The following is a 21,675-nucleotide window of genomic DNA, read 5'->3' on the forward strand; positions in this document are numbered from 1 at the left end:
TTTTTATCTAAATCATGAGCTGTTATCTTTAATAATAAATTCCAAATTAGATAAGTGTCATCATTACCATTTTAAAATCAGGTGCTAAATCCTCTAACATAGTGTATTCTGTATGCCATATATTAAACTATTAGAATATTAGAATCAAATTAAAATCTTGCCAAAAAAATATAATAGCCAATATATTAAAATGTAAACCATATCAATACCTGTGTTTCAATCTGAGCATCTGACTCGCATTGATCTTAGTAAAGTGTCAATAAGTTTGAATGAGTCATAGACTACTGTGTCATTGGAAAAGTTTGAAATAACTGACTAATTTTTTTTCTGTCTATTGCAAGTTTTCTTCAAACCTATTTTCAGGGAAGTTATCTCAAGATCTCTGCTATATTTTTTAATATTCCGTAGCAACTTGTTGATATCAGAAGCGTTGTTACTTGTATTTATAGAAAGGAATAGGCTTTTGTAATTCATTAGTAGGTTCAAATCCAGGTCTAGTACAAATATTTAGTTTATGCAATTGGATTGCAGTAGTGAGTGTTGATTTGCATCTTGATTGAAATTCAGGACCTCAATAGGCCCTGTGTACTTGATTTTAAACAGATAGTGCCTTGTGATTGCCATCATTCAGAAATAAAATTTCACTACATGATCGAAAAAAAAAAAGGAAAAAGAAATGTAGGAAAGCTTATTGTCCCAAGGAAATAAAAACATTTATTGAGTAGAAAAATAAATAAAACCTTATTTAGGTAAATTGAAGGGATAAACCATTTTTCAATTTTGTATATTTGAAACACAAATCTTACTTGTTTTGCAATGCAATCTAACTTTAACCTGTTATAATTAGTTAAAGTATTCCATATTATTGCCACAGCTGCTGTAACTCAGAGAAACATGATATGCCTGCATAAATGATAATGTAGATGGTCTCTAGACATTCAAGTAAAAAGCAACGTAGTTAATTTAGTTTCAGAAGATAGATAGAACATTTTTCTCTGAACACAGTTTTATAGATGTTTAGGGCCTTTTTCCGTTCAGCGCTCTCCCATAACCTCTAAGTACTTGTAAGAAGCCTGTTACAGTATTTGACATCAGGTCTTCTTTATATGAATCATTATTGCAATTATGATTGTGGAACTAATTAGTTTCCTTGACAACTGTTTTTGCAAAGCCTGAAAAGAGTGTGAAATTTCCATCATAAGAACATTCTGTAGGCGATTTTTAAAAGTATGTCAAAAGACATTTAAAATCAGTGGAACCTTAATGTTCACATGCATGAGTCAGTACGGTTATCTTGTTTTGAAATGGCATAATATTATTATTGCAATATAATATATATATATATAAAACATTGTTGCAAAAGTATGAACCTACTCTTTTAAAACTTGATAGATAATGTGTATAAAATGCTTAACTTTGAGCAGAATAATTCTTTCTGATATCGGTTAGTGAGCTCAGATCATGTAGTATTTGTCTGCTTTGAGGCTTTGGTATTTGCAGCTAGGCATCTACAGTTAGGTCCAAAGAAGGACACAGGCAACAAGAATGAAATTAGGCAGACTTTTGAATGAAATCTGCATCATCTATCCTGTGCTCACTTAGCTGCTTCTGATGACTGAGATTCCCTTCCTGATTATTCATGCAATTATTAAAAAAATTTCTAAGACTCCTAAAGGTTTTCATCTGTATGTGCCCAGATCTATGGCACTTCAGCTGAACTGAGTGTTTCTGTCTTGCTCTAAATGTAATTAAAAACCAAGGTATCTGTAGATCCTATGTATGCAATCTCATGGATATTACTTATCCCAAGCGAATTTTGGGATCCCCTAAGTATCATGACGGTTAACTATACCTAACATACTATTCTGGTGAAAACATGTGCAAGCTAATGCAATTAATCAGAGAACTGGAGAGAGATGGAAGCAAGGATCCATTTATTGTCCTTCGATGGGTGCTTACCAGGGAAATGGGAGCTGTCACAAGAAATAAAACTTTGGTTCTGATTCCTGCAGAAGGAGCTTGCTTATGCTTTTGAGAGGCATTGCACATAAGGCAGAAGTAGTAAACCCTGAGGGCAGGGACTGGAAGCCAAAACTCTACTTACGTGAATACACAACTCCTGTGGGCACTGAGCCCACAACTTCTGCTTGCAGTGTGAGCAAGTACCAGCTCCTCGCTGACTGTCAAATTCTATAATAATACAATATGATGATCTTCCATTACCAGTCTTAGGTCTAGGAAGGAGCCCGAGGCTGCAAATTGCTGTCTGGCATCAGTGAGGTGTATAAATGAGACAGACATACCTTTAAATTTTCACATGGTTGGCCTCAGCAGCCTCCAACTATAGATCTATTTGATTTTGTAATTTCTGTTTCTAGGCCTATAACATGGTCTCCATTCACTGAATCACTCAAATTTGAGATTAGTTCCTCAGAATTTGTAATCCTTTTAATAAAAGTTTCCTGGTTTTCTGAAGGGTTTAGCAACGGAACCTTGCACTGACTTTGAGAAATACTCAGCAAACCAACTTCTTAAAACACTTTGCCTTAAATATATGTATGTATAAATATATTCGTGTATGTGTATATGTTTATACATGCATTACTATATATTATATCTATGTATATATAATTTTACTTCCTACTTTTTTGAGTTATTTTTTGCAGTCAGCAATTCCATCTTTGTATTTCACTTTTTACTTAGGGGTGTGAGCATGTATTTAAGAATCATGCTTTGAAGAAAGAGTGGCATAGTCTTAAATGTAGTATTTTATGTATTCCATTATCTCACTAGGGATGTTAGTTGGCAGTACTTGCAGGCAGGTGCAACTCTAACATTGGTGTGTGTGCCTCTGAGTGAAGTCTTCATCAGATTTTAAGTACTGATTTGTGATATTTTAGAAAATTTTGTTCTGGTTTCTCTATAGTGTTAAGCTTCTTCTAGTCCTCTGAGAAAAAAGGGGATTCTCAAAGAAGCTGTGTGCCTTAGTTCTTAGCTCTTTATCAGTGTTAGGACAGCATAGACTAACCTCTGCAGCCATAACAAACCCTCTGACTAGGTGTCACCGGGAACAGCCGAACTCCATCAGCTTGCAGAGCCGACACTACAGCCCATTTGTATGGGTCCATTTACTCTTTCTCAGCAGGGCAGAGATAGAGATCCTGTCTTTGCACCGTGCAGCTGGTACAAAAGTGTTCAAATCAGCTGTCATTCTGAACCATTAGTATTGCAACCTAAAAACACATCTACAGTTTTATATTAAATGAATCTTAAAAGAAGATGAAATGGAAGGTGTTAAAAGTGGATACTTTCTGCAAGTGTTAGATATATTTTCAGACATTAGTGGCAGAAGATCTATGCAGGTGCCATCTTCCAAAGGCTTTTACCCAGTCAGTGCTGTTTCTCTGGAAGGCCAGTAGATATATTAAAAATGTCTGCAAGTTGTGTTTTATCATAAGTTTTTCCTTCTTCATTACAAATTAATAACTTGGCGCACTAGTGGGAAAATGAGAAAAGCATTCGGGGATAATAAGAAGCTCATAGACCTATTTTTCTCACTTTGCGATATTGGTTGTTTTGGGTTTTTTTAACTTCCAATACTGCATGAACTGTCAGAATGTTTTTTTGTTAACATCCCTGGAAAAGTTTTAATCCTTGTGCATCTCATTTACCTTTTTTTCAATGCATGTCTGTCACCAATGCTTGAAATCATATAGTGATAGGCAAAGAGGGACAATCTAATACGTGGTATTTTCTCTCATCATCACTAGCAGCAAAGATGATACTTTTCATGCCAACATTACTTTTATCAGTATTTTTTACAAAAATGCAGCTTTAGGATCTCCAGTGGTGTCAAAGTGAATGAAAAATAAAAGTAGCTCCTATCAGTGCTACAGGTATGTGTATATATATGTATTTGAATTTGTGTATGTATGTACATTTTATGATATATTACATAGACAAAATAGGGCTTTTGAACTATACAGATAGTGTTTTATTAGAATAGAAGCTAGGATAATGAACTCTTTAATCCAGAGACTGAAAATTACTAAGTACATAAAAATAGAAATAAGTCTCCCTGATGCCCACAATTTTCTCTCAGGGCGAGTCCTTTTCTTTAATTTTGCTCTCAGTCAAGCAATTCACAGATATTTTTTGGGAAGAAATAAATTCTGTATGATCCCATCTGGGTAGCTGGGGTAGGTTTTTGTTCCTGTCATGTCTTACTATTAAACAGCAGACACTCTTGCTGCAAGTGCTCTCCTTGTCTCTCACATCCCTTCAACCCTGACCCATGGGCTGCAAGAGACTCCCTGGGGCAGAGTCTGCCTTGCTCTGAAGGGAGGCATAACCTCCCTTTTCTCCAGAAGGGTTGACTTGACCCTGACCATGCATCAGCTAAGAAAAGCCAAAAAGCAGCCTTCTTCATTCTTGTTCTGTACCCCACCGCAAAAGTATAGAATATTTGTTGACTTACCATAACTATGAATAACTTCCGATCTGAATAGTTCTTGCGTCCTTTGAAGCATTTTCCTTAGATTTCAAGTCATTTCAGATCTGTTTGAAATTAGATTTTACCTGATTACAATCAAGCCTCAAGGTCAGGGTTTCACATACAAGCATGCTTGCAAAACCAAGGCCTCTGCTGTCATTACTTAGCCTTCCTTGCCACAAGAACACATTGCTGGCTCATGTTCAACTTAGTGTCTACCAGGACCCCCACTCCAGCTGGGTGGCCCCCAGCCATATACTGGTGACTAGGGTTGTTTCTCCCCAGGGGCAGGACTTTGCACTTGCCATTCCTGAACTTCATGAGGTTCCTGTCAGCCCATTTCTTCAGCCTGTCAAGATCCCTCTGGATGGCAGCATGACCCTCCAGTGTATCAGCCAATCCTCTGAGATTTGTGTCATCAGCAAAGTTGCTGAGGGTACGCTCTGCCCCATCATCCAAATAATTGACAATGTTGAACAGGATTGGACCCAGTATTGACCCCTGGGGTACACTGCTAGTCACTGGCCTCCAACTAGATTGGACACCATTGATCAGCACCCTCTGGGCCCAGCCATTCATCCAGTTTTCAATTCCATTTCACTGTCTGCTTATCCAGCCCATATATCAAGAACTTCTCTATGAGGATCTTACGGGAGACAGTGTTGAAAGCCTTATGGAAGTCAACGTAGACAATATCCACAGCCCTCCCCTCATCTACCAAGCCAGTCATTTCATCACAGAAGGTTACCAGGTTGGTCAACTTTTGCCTTTGTGAATCCATGCTGAGTACTTATGATGGAATAGTTCTTCACGTGCCTGGAAAGTTTCCAGGATTAGTTGCTCCATCACCTTCCCAGAGATTGAGGTGAGGATGACTGGCCTGTAGATCCCTGAGCCCTCCTTCCTGCCAGAAGGAAGTGACATTTGCTTCCCCCCATCCTCAGGCACGTCTCCCAGTCTCCATGATAATTCAAAGGTTATTGAGAACAGCCTTGCAATGACAGCTCCCTCAGCACTCGTGGGCACATCCCATCAGAGTCCATGGACTTATGTATGTCCAGTTTTCTTAAGTATTCCCTGACCTGATCCTTGCTCCAGAATTTCCTCACATCTCTGTGTCCTTAGATTTCCAAAAGCAATGTTATCTCTGTTATGTTTATTTTCTAGGTTTCTATTTACAGCTCTTCTTCCCATAAAACCATGCCAAATTTCTTCTTTCATCACTTTCACTTCAGTAGCAACAACAGCATTCTTCAGACCAGTTTGGCTTTCAGTTATATTTGTGGTATTTTTTGTCTCAGTACACAATCAGTAGCCCATGTGCTTTTGCAGATATAAACTGCCTGTTTTTTTTAACTTTAGTCAACAATTCTATAGGTAATGAACAAGGAAAAGACTGTAGATATTCCCTCTTGAGCATTTTGCAGAACTACTGGTAACTAAAATTAGTCATTCGTGATCATATGTAGCTCAGTTGAAGGGAAGCCCTTTCCAGGTACAGTGTGTTATTTCGGAACAAGGCCACATTCTGAGGCAGAGTTAGCTATGGGGTAATGTCATCAGTTGGCTTCTGATACTTATTCTTAGTTCTAGGAAAAGTTATGTTACATCATTAAAAGTTAAATTAGGAGAATTGTAGGGATTTGTAGTCATCTCCTTGTCTTGTACTCTCTTTCCACAGAAAAAGCTAGACAGGCTGCCAGTAGCTACTTGAGCCAGGACTAAAAGTCATTACTTGCAGCTTTTAAATTGCCTCTTTAAATCTCCAGAAAAAGACCGTAGAATTATATTATGTACTGATTCTTCAGTATGGGGCAGGATGGGATCCACCCGAGAGTACTGAGAGAGGAGCTTGCCAAGCCATTCTCCATCATTTATCTGCAGTCCTGGTTAACAGGGGAGGTCCTGGACGACTGGAGGCTTGCCAATGTGATGCCCATCTACAAGAAGGGCCAGAAGGAGGATCCGGGGAACTACAGGCCTGTCAGCCTGACCTCGGTACCAGGCAAGATTATGGAAGGGTTCGTCTTGAGGGCGCTTACAAGCCATGTCCGGGACAACCAGGGGATCAGGCCCAGCCAGCACGGTTCATGGAAGGCAGGTCCTGCTTGACCAACCTGATCTCCTTCTATGACCAGGTGACCCACCTCGTGGATGAGGGAAAGGCTGTGGATGTGGTCTACCTGGACTTCAGTAAAGCCTTTGACACTGTCTCCCACAGCATTCTCCTAGAGAAGCTGGCGGCTCACGGCTTAGACAGGTATACTCTTCGCTGGGTAAAAAACTGGCTGGATGGCCGAGCCCAGAGAGTTGTGGTGAAAGGAGTTAAATCCAGTTGGCGGCCGGTCATGAGCAGTGCTCCCCAGGGCTCAGTACTGGGGCCGGTCTTGTTCAATATCTTCATCAATGATCTGGATGAGGGGATCGAGTGCTCCCTCAGTAAGTTTGCAGATGACACCTAGTTGGGTGGGAGTGTTGATCTGCTCAAGGGTGAGAAGGATCCACAGAGGGACCTGGAGAGGTGGGATCAATGGGCTGAGGCCAATTGTATGAGGTCTAAGAAGGCCAAGTGCCAGGTCCTGCACTTGGGTCACAACAACCCCATGCAATGCTATAGGATTGGGGAAGAGTGGCTGGAAAGCTGCCCAGAGGAAAAGGACCTGGGGGTGCTGATTGACAGCCGGCTGAACATGAGCCGGCAGTGTGCTCAGGTGGCCAAGAAGACCAACAGCATCCTGGCCTGTATCAGAAATAGTGTGGCCAGCAGGAGTAGGGAGGTGATCGTGCCCCTGTACTCGGCACTGGTGAGGCCGAACCTCGAATCCAGTGTTCAGTTTTGGGCCCCTCACTACAAGAAGGACATTGAGGTACTGAAGTGTGTCCAGAGAAGGGCAACGAAGCTGGTGAAGGGCCTGGAGCACAAGCCTTATGAGGAGCGGCTGAGGGAGCTGGGATTGTTTAGTCTGGAGAAGAGGAGGCTGAGGGGAGACCTCATCGCACTCTACAACTCCCTGGAAGGAGGGTGTAGCGAGGTGGGTGTTGGTCTCTTCTCCCAAGTAACGAGCGACAGAACGAGAGGAAATGGCCTAAAGTTGTGCCATGGGAGGTTTAGATTGGATATTAGGAAGAATTTCTTTACTGAAAGAGTGGTCAAGCATTGGAAGAGGCTGCCTGGGGAAGTGGTTGAGTCACCATGCCTGGAGGTATTTAAAAGACGTGTAGATGAGGCGCTTAGGGACATGGTTTAGTGGGCATGGTGTTGGGTTGACGGTTGGGCTCGATGATCTTAGAGGTCTTTTCCAACCTTAGTGGTTCTATGATTCTATGATTCAGGAATAACATTTTGGCCTGATTTTCAAACTATGGCTTGTGACCACTACCTGTCCGTGTATGTGTGTATGTATACCTGCACAAACATCCATGAGTTTGTGTCTTGTGATAACTTTTGAATGCAGTTGACAATTTCACTAAATTTGCCAGAGAACTTTTTTCCGAAGTTCTGAAGAGAACTTCATTAAGAGATTAAATGTGTCTTTGAGACCTCATGCTTTGAGAACAGGCGTTGGTAGGAATCACACCAATGAGATGAATTAATATCCAAAACTTCAGAAAGATTGTAGCCCCCACAAAACTTATTTGCTTTTGTTTTGCAAACTAGTACTAGAATTTGCTGAGTAAAAGCCATTTCTCATCAAATCCTGGAGGTGAACATTGTTGTCGGTGATAGGCCATGTTCTTGCTGTAAGCTAAAAACATCTGTGTTTGCTCCATTCCCTGAAAAGACTAACATTTTTTACATGAAAAGGGATAGAAATTGCTTATTAAAATTGATAGAACTTATTTGATATGAATCAGAAAGAGAGACAAAAGGTCTTACACTATCAGTACCATCAGAGATGTTCATAGGCAAAAAAACCCCACCAAAATTATAAAATGTAATTCTTACAGTGCAGCTATCATAGAAATTAACTACCACCAAATACTAGAAAAACAGTAGAATGCTAGAAAAAATAAATAATAGTCAAAGAACTACTGTGTATTCACAGAACTTCTGCTTCAAAATGAATTTTTTTTTTTGCCTTGTGAATTTAAGTTTGCTTATCTTTTTGAATGCTATGAGAAAAAAAGAAAATCATCACAGATGTTGGAGTGCTAGGCCACACTTTGCAATTATGGTACTCTTATTCGTCTAGAATATTTGTTATAAGTAATCGCTAGCATTATGTTGCTTTATAATTAAAAAACCCCTAGGTGCCAATTAAAAGATTAAATTTTTAGATATATTCCTAAAAATATTTAAAAGCTGTGTTATTAAAATAACTGTGGAATTTTAATGTGTCAAAGATTTTTTCACTATGAATATAAGGACCAAACTATTTAAGTCTTAATAAAAAGAACCGGTTGTGAATTTTTAACATCTTGAACAGTCATAATTTCTTTAAAAATGTGTATCATTGAAAACACCACAGTAGAAATATGTGTGAGGATGGGGTAAAGTCCATAATAGCTCTTTGTTTATATTTCTGTCTTTTCTACTTGATAGTTACCTACACTCACATGTATATTTGTGCAAGAACAGGGACATTCATGTTATAAGAGGATAATGCATTGGTTAAACATTATGCATCCATGTCCCAAAGGCAAGTTTCTCACCAGAGCATATTCACAAAACAACAGCTCTGTGATTTAAGCTAAATTTGAGGTGCATTGAAAAAAAACCTAAAAGATTCAAATCCTAAAACCTAAAAAACCTTGATTTTGGGTAGCACTTAAGTTCTGCATGTCCTTATCATATATTTGTGGAAAGAGATAATGATTTATCCACCACTTGCCTTTCTCTTCAGACTGTGAGGTCTCTAGAGTAAGAGACATACCCCAATATATTTGTGCTAAGATGTCACAAATTATCCTCTACACTGATTTTAACCTTAAATAAATTCTTTTAAAGCTTAAATAATTATAGTAGGGGACTGATATAATACAGTTTAAATGAAAAATGGTGGGCTTAACAGTTTTCATCTACTTCCATTACAATTTCTTAAAATTCACGTTTTAAAGTAAGTAAATTAAGATGTAACCAAGGTTATTGTTCATACTACACAAGATTTCCTACATTTCAATTTCTTTTGAAGTCTACAACAGTAGCCTAATGCTGATATTAGTCACTACCCATATAGTTACTGTGTCACTATAGCTGAAAAAAAAAAAAAATCCAGTCAAGGAGATTAAGATATTTAAACATACACTGTATTGCATAAACTTGACTGTATTATCTGCCAAAAAGTGAACTTTCAATATAAATATTAGTAGAAAATATATATACAAACTTCATATATTGCACTGGATTGCATGCAGACATAGTGTGAGGATTTGAATGTCTAAGAAGTTGCATGTTTTAAAAAGCAACTTTGTTTTGTTCCCACCCTACTATTAAAGTTAATATTTAATTACCCAGCTGCCTGTGCTAATTGCATTGGTCATTCATATTTCAAGTGGACTTATGTCCGTATTATCGATACCACTTTTGACGGTGGTCCATTCTGGACTGCTATGATAATTCATGAACATGATAAACTTATTAGCAAGAAGAAACAGCTAAACAAGTTCCTCTCTTCTTTATCCCCATGCATGGTTGGAATCTTTTTATGTAGTTATTGACTTTTTTTACATTTTCTTTTTTCAGCCTATGCGCTGGTGTTTGTTGTTGCTTCAAATATTCACTATTTCTGATAGATGTTGCATTGTAGTTTCCCGAGTTCCAAGTACCTCCAGCAGGAAAGACACATGAAAGATTGTATTTAGGTTGGGCTTGGCTGAATAGTTTTGAATCTCAAGGGGAAACAAGAGAATTGGTTGCATGCTTCAGGTTAAGTCCTTAAATAAATTGTTTTAAAGTTAGACCAAAGAGTTTACCACTTTGGCTGCTGTGGAGAACCACACATTGCTGCTATTAAGGTACACCTTTTCTACGGTTTGAGGACTTGATTATCCAGCTTTGTCCAGAGCACTTCAATGGTTACCATTTCATCCACACTTTAATCATAATTTGATGTTTCTATTAGAGTAATGTATTTCAAGTGATTGTCTTTGGTACAATGTAAATAATAAATTAATTATTTTTTATCTTTTTTCTTTCCCACTGTCACTTTTTTTCTTTTGATACTTTATTTTTCATGTTTATCAACTTTTTCACTTTTTTCTCAAATTTACCTTTCACACTCTTGATTTTCTGTAACAATTCTTACCCACACAGATAGATGCTGTGAAGCTACTAGACGTGAAAATGGAAGCCAGTCCCTGCAGCTGAATGCTGCTGGTTTCTCTTTCATTGTAGTCATAAGTTTCTGGTACATGTTTTGATGCTGTTGATAAGGCAAGCAATGTGTTTTCTTCCTTTCCCTCTTAATTTTATATTTACAGGAAAATAAACACAGACCTCTATAAAAAATTGTACTTTTCTATAGCTCTTCTAAAGTTTCCATTCCTGGTTAAGATCCTAAATAGCGTAATCACTTGAGTCTGTGCATGCAAAATTCTTCACCTGGCTTTTTGGAAACCTTGTAAGTTCTGTGACAAATTCAACAGATGATGCTTGGCTCTTCTGTCTGACAGAACTTGGAGAATGTGACTTACTGAATTTGACCAATGTGATTTGATACTATTTTCTCAACTATATTTTGATTATAAGAAATCTATGCATAGGCCTTACCCTTGTGAGTGGCATGGCTTTCTAGGTACACCATAAATTGCTCTTTCATGAGAGCATTTTGATTCTGTATTAATCCTTTTCACAGAGTTGTACTTATACTAGCTCTTCCGTGATGTACTTAAAACCTTATGCTTAATATAGACATGGTTTGTACTTTCTAGCGGAGTTTAACAAACATTTCTTCCCTTATTTATAATCTATGAATTACTTTAGTTCATAGTATTTAATTTCATATACTTTTTCTGTGCCTCTCTGCAGTCATGCCTCAGCACATAAAATAAGTCCCTGCCCACCAAACTCACTTCTTGTGACTGTAACAGTGCCACATTCCATTTCATGACATTTGTTGGACTTGAAGCTCCACGGGGCTCAATTTTGACCTTTAGTAAAGAATGGGGAAAGTAGTTTTCCCTATTTTACACATTAAAAGAATGTGTAAAACTCTGCAACTAGAACAATGTATACTAAACCTCAGAAAAAAGTTCATTTAGTAAGAGTCTACATAGATATTTTACTAAATATATTTGAATTTAGAATTTATGTAGTTGACTAAATTTATGGTTCATTCCTCTGTTGCATACAGAATAACCCAAGAAAGCAATGCACTTTAGTGCTAAGGCAGAATTAAATATTTATTTTAAGATACTTCCCTTCAAATTGTTACAAAACATAACAAAGATAATAAATTAGCAGTATTTGTTGATTTTTCCCCCTTAGAGTTCATTTCTTTTGGGGTTTAATACCATTATCTTATAACTTTTAAATTAGTTGGTCAAATTTAAGTTTTTATGTGTCTTCACCAGTCTTCACACTTTCTTCTTAGAAATAGTGATTATGGTCAGTTTTGCCAGTTTCAATTTATTCTTGGAAGACTTGACTTTAAAACATCATTAATAAAACATCTCTCATCTAAAAAAAATAACAATCATTTTAGAAAACTGGCCTATGTCCCAAGTAAGATGTCTCCAGAATGCATGTGTGTTAATCTGAAGATTTAATTTATTGACAGAAATACTTTAAAAAAAAAATTACATATTTAGTATAACGAAGTAGCTGGAATTCAAGCAAATGCCATTCTAAAAATGTTGGCTTCATTGTGGTCTGTAGAAAATCTTCCACTGTGTTAAGTGGGGCCACTATTTCATCCACAGCCCTTGCCACTCTGTTCTATCACTTTAACCTAATGCTGTGCCATTAATTTGAAATTAATTACATTGACATGTGCCTGGCATAGTATGGTGAAGAAATAAAATTTCTATTCTAATTTTGTAAGAGTCAAAACTTTCGGTACCCAGTCAGAGTCAGTTGGATGAAAACCTATTTTTCCATGCACAAACAATGGGAATATATGAATTGACTTTGTTATTTAGTTTTATAAGTGTTAGTTTTACAACAAAAACTATTTATTTGTTTAATGCTTAAGTGCATATTGAACCTACAGACAATAATTCATGAAAGATTGGGATTTTAACATTAAGCTATCTTTTTTAATGAAACTTTTCTCTTTAACTGTGATACAGAGGATTTGGAATTGCTAGCTACACATAACAGTTATCAAAAACTTCCCGATGTGAGAACACATTTTCAATTGAGTCTGACAAGTGCTATTGCTTATGCTAAATTTTTTTAGGGGAAGAATCACCTTGAGCAGGAACTTTTGCAAGAGGCTTTATTTTTTTCTAACCATTTCTAAAATCCAGATAGTGAAAATGTTTGTTGTTGTCATTATTGTCACTTTTTTCCCTGTAGTAGCAAAACAAAAAAATTGCAAGTACCTCTCTACTTACAATCAGAGAACTGACATTTGGCAAATATGTAGTAAGTAGATACTGCTTGTATTCCCAAGGGTAAAAAAACCCCAACCCTGCCCAAGTCTGGCCTCATTAGAAACCTCTGAAGATCTCAGTTCACAAGTGGTCAACAGCGAATGGTTTGATCTCCACTGAGTGTGCTTCAGCACAAGCACACCACAATCTGCTCTCAGGAGCTCTTTCTCAGTTTGCAGGAGCACAGTGGTGCACAAACCCTGGGGCTCCTTGTTGGACCAGGGGAGCAGCAAATTATTTCGAGAAGCTGTTGTCTGAAATCATGTCTCTTCTGCATTCTGATCCCATTGTAAGATAGGGACTGGGTGAATATAAAGAAACAGAATTTTCTCTTGTGGACACAATAGAGAGAGAGAGTGCTGTTCTAAATAATAAAGAAAACCAAATTGCAGATACAATCACAACTAGTGAGCACCTGCCGCTGGATTAAAAGATCTTGAGTAAAACTTTGAGGGTCTCATAGAATGAAACATAAAATAGGGTCTCATTAAGGTTGCACAGACAGTCCGATTCTGGTATTTCCTTATTTTGCAGCATTTTCCTAATTTCCTAAAATTTGAGCTGTTCTACTAAACATTTTCTTACATATTTTACGTGTCACCTACTTGTCTCTGTTCTTATTTTTTTTAATAAAGCAAGACAAGAGACTACTACAGGTATGTATAAAAGTAGAAAAATGAAAATTTCTAAATAATTTTCCTACTCTGGTTAGACATTTGAAGTACTCTTTACCAGTTGTAAATTTATTATCTTAGCAAGTAATTCTAACATTGCAGATAAGTATATAAGAAGACGAGATAGGAATTAGGGCACAGAGAGTGATCGACTGTGAACTCTCCATACATATTGTGAAAGAGCTAATGAAAAACCTTGAGAAATTTTAGAAGCTAAACATACATTATAAATGAGTTGGCTTTTATCCTCAGTGTCACAATGCCAGTGGGATAAAGAGACAAATTTGGATCACTTACCTTTTTTCCAACTGATAGTAACTTCAGCTGGAATCTGCATAAATTTCCCCTGTTAAATGAGAGAAATTTTAGGTCTGCTCCAATTTATATTCTTCTGTGTTATGCATTTTGAGGTTATCAGGTACTTTGAATATGATCCTTTTCTTTTGGCCCTACTCTTCCCATCAAAGTCCAAAGAGGACGAGTTAAGCCAATATGTGGGATTCTGTGAGAGCAAAGCCAGACATTTCTGGGCAGTGTCCCAAAACCTCTGTAATGAGAAAGAAAAAGAGGAAGAGAATAATGTCCTTGGGTTGTCATGTATCTCCTGAGATGAATAACTAATACAGTTTTGTTTGTATTTCTGTCTTTAAAATCAATAAGCGCAAGATTATTTTACAATATTTTGTACAATCTGTGGGAAGATACAGAAGATTTTAAAATCTTGTCTTCCTACAGATGAGAATGAGGAAAAAGTGAAAAGAGACATTTGCAAATTAAATTATAATTGGTAGGTATAGACTGAACAGCTTTAAAATTGTAGTTTAAACTGTATTAAAATGATAAATATGTCTTCACAAATTGAATTTAATATTCTGCTGTCATTAGTACTTAAAGGTTAGATAAGTAAATTTGCTCCTTTAAGTGTAGTGATCGTAAAAGGAATTTTAGGTCTTATGATTGACAGTGTAAAATGTTACCATTTTTTCAACGTTGTCACATATTTTGAAATGCTAATATTCAACTGTCTGTAAGACTGAAGGCCTAAAATATTCTACACTGAACTTATGCCTTAAATCCAAATTGGTGGCACAGAAACTTAAAAAGGGTAATGATTATTCTGTGATATAACACTATATCTCTAAGGAACAGTATTTTTAAAATGTTTTGATTTACAACCTTTTGAGTCTAAGGCTGGCTTCTTTCCTAATCAGATTTTGCTTGTTGTCTTTTGTGTTTCCAGACTTTTGACAAGTTCCTAACATTTACAAATTATTCACATATCAAAGTATTTACATAATACAACTTCAAATGTGATCCTTCATTTATTACAGTAGGATTATTAGAATATAAATTGCTCTCTAGCTAAATACGAAAAATATTGCCCAGAAAAAGACATACATTGGAAATAAAATATATCTGTCTGTGTGGTTTTGAGGTGTACTAAACATACTATTACCAAGCAACAAAATAACATTCCATTTAAATTTGTGATGGAAGTATAAGGCCAAGCACTGATGTAAAAAATATGATGTGCATATGAAAAATAGATATTTAAAAGATAAAAGATATAGTGGTTTAATTACATAAGTAACCCTATGACCAATACTCAGTTAGATTCCTGGGCCTTACCATGTACTTTCCAGCATGCAAACCGCATTCACTAAATTTAATAGCTCCATTCACATGTGTTTGCAAATGTAAAGTTAACTAATTAAGCCTAACAAAACAATTTTTTTTTTTAAAAGAGGTAATGGAGACTCACATACAATTTGCTATTGTGCCAGTAGTCTCCAATCTTCTACCCATTGTCCAGTGTGTTGATGATTTCTAATTGCTCATTTTTTCAGGATTTTTAGGAGAAAAGGAAAAAACACTCTTATTTTTATGAAATAGTTTGAACAATATCAAGACAAATGTAGCTTCTGAAGTCTATAACGACATCACTTTAATCTTTGCTACATCTACAGCTCATTTGAGCTTATCACATTGTACTTCCATCCCATTTCTCCAGGCATATAAGGAATCTTCAGTTTTCCTTCGGTACACATTTATCAGAGTGATGGAAACTCATAGGGAAAATCCTATTCCTTGTAATGCCAATGACAACATCCTAATAAAGCCAATGGTGTCAAATATCAAGTGTAGAGAATCTACCAACTTTGCCCGTTTAGAAACAGTAGCTGTATGGAAGCTGTATGCTTGAGAGCTATGTTAAGTTTAGATGTTTTACAAGAACTAGATTAAGCAACTGAGGTAGGAATATCCATTTTTGTTCATTTTTATATTTTCTAAAGTCCTGAGAAACTGTAGTAGTAATTCTTGCCACTATAGTGTCATTACATTGTACGATATTCTTATTAATAATTCTGTATATTTATTTTACATGTTCAATATTTTTATAGAGGCCATTTCTAGTCAATATTTTATTTTCATATCATTTTAATTATAATACATGTTAAGTGAACTGTAACACAAGCAAAGTAAATCTTACTGAGTGTATGGTTCCAACAGAATTACATTTGAAAATATATACAATGTACTAAAAACTACTTCTGTAAAAAATATTGCAAGCACTGCAGTTTCTGTAAGTTTCTGTTTTCAAAAACAGTATGAAAGGCAAGAAAAAAATTTGGATTTAAAGTAGTTTATTTTAGTTTGTGAAATAATAGCATTTTTTTTTCATCTCGTTCATGTTTCACTACCATTTTGCTCCACTGATTTCTTTCATGCATGCAGTACTTGCTGTCATATCTCTGCTTTCTTCCTGAAGAATGTGTGCATAGTGTAAATGTAATATCCTTCAGCATCTTTCCAAACACACTGTCAAGAAATGTATGTAACTTTGTGTGTCTTTCATCTGTTGTTCAAAGTTCATTTTAGTTTATGCAACTTCTGTCTTCATTTTTGTAATAAAGAAAACTGATTTAAAGCATTTCTATCTGTATTTTCTTTATTACTGATAAATGTTGTTTTCCTTGTATTACCTACATTATGTATTTTGTAACTGAAAAGATTTTTTAACGTTGTATCAGTATTTGTGTTTCAACAGTAAACCTCAGTGGTTTATCCAATAATGAATATTAAAAAAAAACACAAAAAAAACCACAAAAAAAAAAAACCAAAAAAGCAACAAAAAGAAATCATTTAAATTAGAATTCCTCAGTTTTTAGTTTGGTTCATATTAGGTGGCTGCCATGCTACTCCACTAATGAAGCAACTATGTGAAATGTCTGTATAAATACGCAGCCTGAGCACTTGATCTATACTGATTTAATCTGCCTGCTTGAAACAGTTGTATCCCAAAAGGCAGATGTTTTAATACTGGGAAAAACTATATTGGTACATGGCACTTTTATACCAAGTACAACTCTGCTGACACTTGCAATTGTACCAGTGTAACTATTTCAAGTAAAAACATGCACCATGTACTGGCAGCACTCATAATATTAAACTTCTCTTTTTCTAGCTAATGCTATAAAATAATTATATATTTAAAATATCATTCCAAGTAATACTTCTCAAAACTCTTGAGTTTGCATTTACATAAGTCTTAAAGAGCTAAAAGAAAGTGCTGTCAAACCTGAAATATTTTATCAAGTCAAGTACAATCCCAACATAGTTTGACTTTTTTTCGGGTCTCCTGACTACAGTACTCTGGTTACAGCTGTCATCCAGTATAAAGATGCAAAAATCTCTCAGGTCTCTGTGGTATGTGCACAGTGTGATTTTGAATTCTCCTAAATAACGCAATTAAAATAATTTATCCTTTTATGTAATAGCAGTACTGAAACCACACATAAGTGTATGTTTTCAATACCCATGTCAATCTTAATTAATCTGCACAGTTTCTTAGAAATTCCTCCGAGAGACATGTTCAGTAAATCTGCTGTCAGTTTGAATGGAGGAAACTGGGACACAGAAACTTACTCATTTCCCCAAGGCCTTGTGAAACCTGGGTGCAGAGCTGATACCACAAACTCCACAACACTGCTGTTGTTGCGCAACCTCCCCCCTCAATGCACAGGAGGGCTGGGATCTCTCTGCCCGCTTTTCTCTGGGACTTCCCATAGAAGTAAGCAATGGTAAAAAAATACTCTTTACTACAGTGACTGAGTAAATACATGAAAGAAGGGGCTGTAGCTACCTGATAACTCTTTAGGCACATTAGAAATACTTCTGAAGGCTACTTAGAGATAGTTCGATGATGCCAGAAATAATTTTTTAAAACTTTGCTTAAAAATGAATAAACTACAACTCCAAAGAGTATTTTCACAACCCAGCACCCTTTTTCTAGTTAACATGGCCTTCTTTCCTTTCCCTTCTTATCCCTCGGTGGACATAGATAAGACATTGTTGACAGGAACACCTGAGCTGCTATTTACATTACAACATTTGTTTTATTTAGCTATTTCATTTATGTCTTAAGACACCTTCATATGAAAAATGCTGTAAAGGGCCATTAGAGTAAATAAGAACTCAAGGCCTACTTACTCAGTACCCAGAAAGAGTCATAGTAAAAGAAATTTTCCTGTAAAATTCAGAGGAAAAAAGTCATTTCAGAAAACTTGTTGGCAAAAGGATCTCTGCCGTAATAAAGAAAAGCTTCCTCACGCAGATAAGTGTCAGAAAAGCACAACATTTCTGATAGATACCATTTTAGACATGCTCGTTTCAGGAGCTCACATCTCTATAATTGATAATCCTGGTGACACCACAGACTCCCCTGACTGTGAATGCCCATCCCTCCTGTGCGTTGCTGTCTGTGGTATACAGCCTCTTCTTTATGGCTCCTCTCGCCAGTGAAACCATTGAAACTCCACTGCAATCGGGCTCAGATTTCATTACAGATGGTAGACAATGAAGATATGTCATTTACAGGGTAGAAGAAAGTTAAAGTAAACCTTCTCTTTAGTTAGTTAGTTACATCAGGATCAATAATACTGTCCTCTTATTTTTCAAAGCTGTGTGTCAAGCATATCTGTCAGAACATATTACTCAGTCGTGCAGTACAGAGCACACATCCTCATGTGCTTGCATGCTGCCCTACAGCAGTATCTGTCCTAGCAGAAAGTTACAGGAAAAATCACTGAGGAAGGAAAACCATTAAAATTAATGTTGATTATAGCCTTGTTAGCATCTTTTTGTATTAAGGAATAGGATAGAAAAGAATATTACTTATTGTCATGGTCTCTTTTGCATCATACATTCCCCCAGTAAATGTTGCACAGAATCATAAGAATTTTTTAAAAGTTGATGCTGCAACTGTATTGATTTGTTTATTTCATTTGAAGGTAGACATGTAGCTGCTGGGCACTTACCTGGCTAAAAGCCAAGTTTTATTGGTTTAAATTCCTAAAAGCAGCCTATGCAGCTCTGGCTGTGGCAGCCAAATTATTGGAGCTTGTTTCAGTAGGGGCGAGGGGTCATTGGTAGTTTGCTCCTTTTTGCCTGCTGTGATTTTTATCTCAGTAAGGAACGGGAGTGCTTAGTAATGGGAAGCTCTTGTACAAAGCTAAGAAGTGGTTCCTCTTCTAATTAATATAGTCTTCCAGCATCATAGCATTGTCACTAAAAAAGCTGGGTACATGCTACCTTCACATGCTACCGAAGATAAAGTTCATTCTGGGTACCTGTAACTTGTAAGATTTGGTGTGTCACACAGGTCCTTGCATCTTGATCACTCACAGCAAAGGAGCTGGAGCACACAACAGCTCTGTTTAAACTCCTCTTGAACATTTCCTGATGGAAAATGAAGGAGGAAGATGCTTTGACAGGCAGTGAGCAAAGTTATGCAAGTCCCACAATTTAGATATAACCATTTTCAATACAAGAAAATACAAAGCATTAAAAGGCAGTGAAATATAGATACCAAACATAATTATTTTTAAGAGAGGAATGTCTCTTTTTTAGCTGCTATCAATTGAGAAATTATTTCCACTTATTATGTACAAATTTGAATGTACTTAATTACATCCCCAAAGAAAAAAAAGAGGAAGCATTTCAAAGCATTTGGAAACAAATGAGTAATCACAGTGATTAAAATGAAGGACTGTCCTTTGAGTATTTGCAATACCCTGCCTCCGATACCCACCTCATAGTATTTGTATACATTTTTATATCTGGGATGACCTGTATTATAGATGCATGTTACCAGTCTGGAATTCTATAACATTTCCAGTAAATCCTTTTGGTTTTGCCATTGTTGTTTTTCTCATGATATGCTTGTTGTTTGGATGCGTATCCTTTTTTTTTTCCCCTCTCCAGATCTTTAGCTTGGCATTGCTTGTTCTAGCAATGGTCTTGGCCTTCCACCGTTATAGTATTAACTGGTAGAAAAACCTTGTACAGCTGTTTAACTTTTTGGTACTACATTATGATTGTTTGGATGCTCATCAATGGATACTAATTTTCAAGATCAATGTTTTCTATCTTTTTAGAGGTTTTGAATACATCTTGTAAGCCTTTGATTCTAAGAAATGTTCTAGATCAGATATAAAATCAAAGACAACATTCATAGGCAGTGCAGAAATAACTGTCATGGTTGGACAGCCTTTTTGAGAGTCAATACAACATGGCAGTTCAAGAAGATGACAAACAAGAGTATGCTTTTTTCCTGCCACTACCCAGTGCAGTATTTTCTAATTCATCCTCTAGCTCATAATTTTAACTATTTTAACTCGAGAGCAGTTCCTACTTTAGCTTCAGGCTGACCTGAAAGAAAGGACAAACTTATGCATAATATCCCTGCACACTCATTCACACCCATTCAAATGTAGCTGCCAGGTGCTACCCTATGAGTGTAGGAAAGTGTTTTATATTATTGCTTTTTTTCTTTAAAAATGTAAATGGCTGTAAAAGGTTAAGGGCTATGTAGAATCATCTTTCATCTTTTGTTTAATCCGTGCCTGCTAAGGAGGAGGGGAAGGGAAGAAAGGCACAAAAAGGTGCTAACTTGCTTTTTTTTTTTAACAACAAAACTAACAATCACTGAATGGTTGAGTTTGGAAGGGACGTCTGGAGGTCATCTTGTCCAAACCCCCTGCTCAGGCAGAGTACTTGTTATAAAGCTTGCAATTATTATTTTATTGTACCAGCAATTGAATAGATACAATGTGATTCTGTAAGAATACAGAGAAATTCTGTCACATCGAAGGACATACATTTGTGTAACGTCAGTCCAGATATATGAATGTTACATATTAAGTTCCTGTCTCTTTGTGCAGAAGCAACAGCTTTAGCTTTCCATGTACAAAATGTATCTGTACACTCTGTGTACATATGTAGATGGTGGCTCTCTCTTTAGACCTACTTCCCTTTATAATATCTGATATAGACTCCTTAAAGGAATTCACTCTGAATTTACATTTGAGGGTCCAGAAAATTTATTTTTGCAGTTAGTTCTTTTCACTGGGAAATTCTGTTTTAATTGCCAAAGCTCTTCATTGCTCTTTCCCATTCAAATAATGATTTGTGCAAAAATGTTCAATTATTTTATTAGAAGTTAGAAATACAACTTGTTGAATAAGTGAGAACTTGAAAATTGCCAATACTTTCCATGACATTTATAGAAAATTGCTTTAATTTTTTTTATTGCATTTCTGAAAGTTTTGTAATCTTATTTCCATTGATAAGCACCTATTTGAAGAAGTGGGTGAATGAAGTGGCTTTGTTTAAAGTTGGCAGTTTCCTTCATTATCATGGCAAGGTGTATTATATTATTTATGTCACATTCTATGTAACGAAAAGCATATTATTTTAAATTTAGCATATTTTTGACAAATTATAATTAAAACTCATTCAGAACTATGGAACTTACACTTTTTTTTTTCCAAGCAATGTTTCAAAAGGCTCCACTATGATTAGGGTCCTGTCAGGTATACAATAAATCTTTTCACAAAATTGTTAAGAACTATTCTCTCACATTAACATTGAATTTTTATGATTTAAAATAAGTGTGTTTTCAACTAAAGATAA

General features: G+C 36.2%; 1 protein-coding gene across 1 annotated transcript in view; it reads left to right on the plus strand.

Moving 5' to 3' along the window:
- NCAM2 (neural cell adhesion molecule 2) overlaps positions 1-21,675 on the plus strand; it is a 352,058-nt gene that overhangs the window by 313,989 nt on the left and 16,394 nt on the right. The window lies entirely within an intron of this gene.

Source organism: Calonectris borealis, chromosome 1 (genome assembly GCF_964195595.1).
Source record: "Calonectris borealis chromosome 1, bCalBor7.hap1.2, whole genome shotgun sequence".
Classification (NCBI taxonomy): Eukaryota; Metazoa; Chordata; class Aves; order Procellariiformes; family Procellariidae; genus Calonectris; species Calonectris borealis.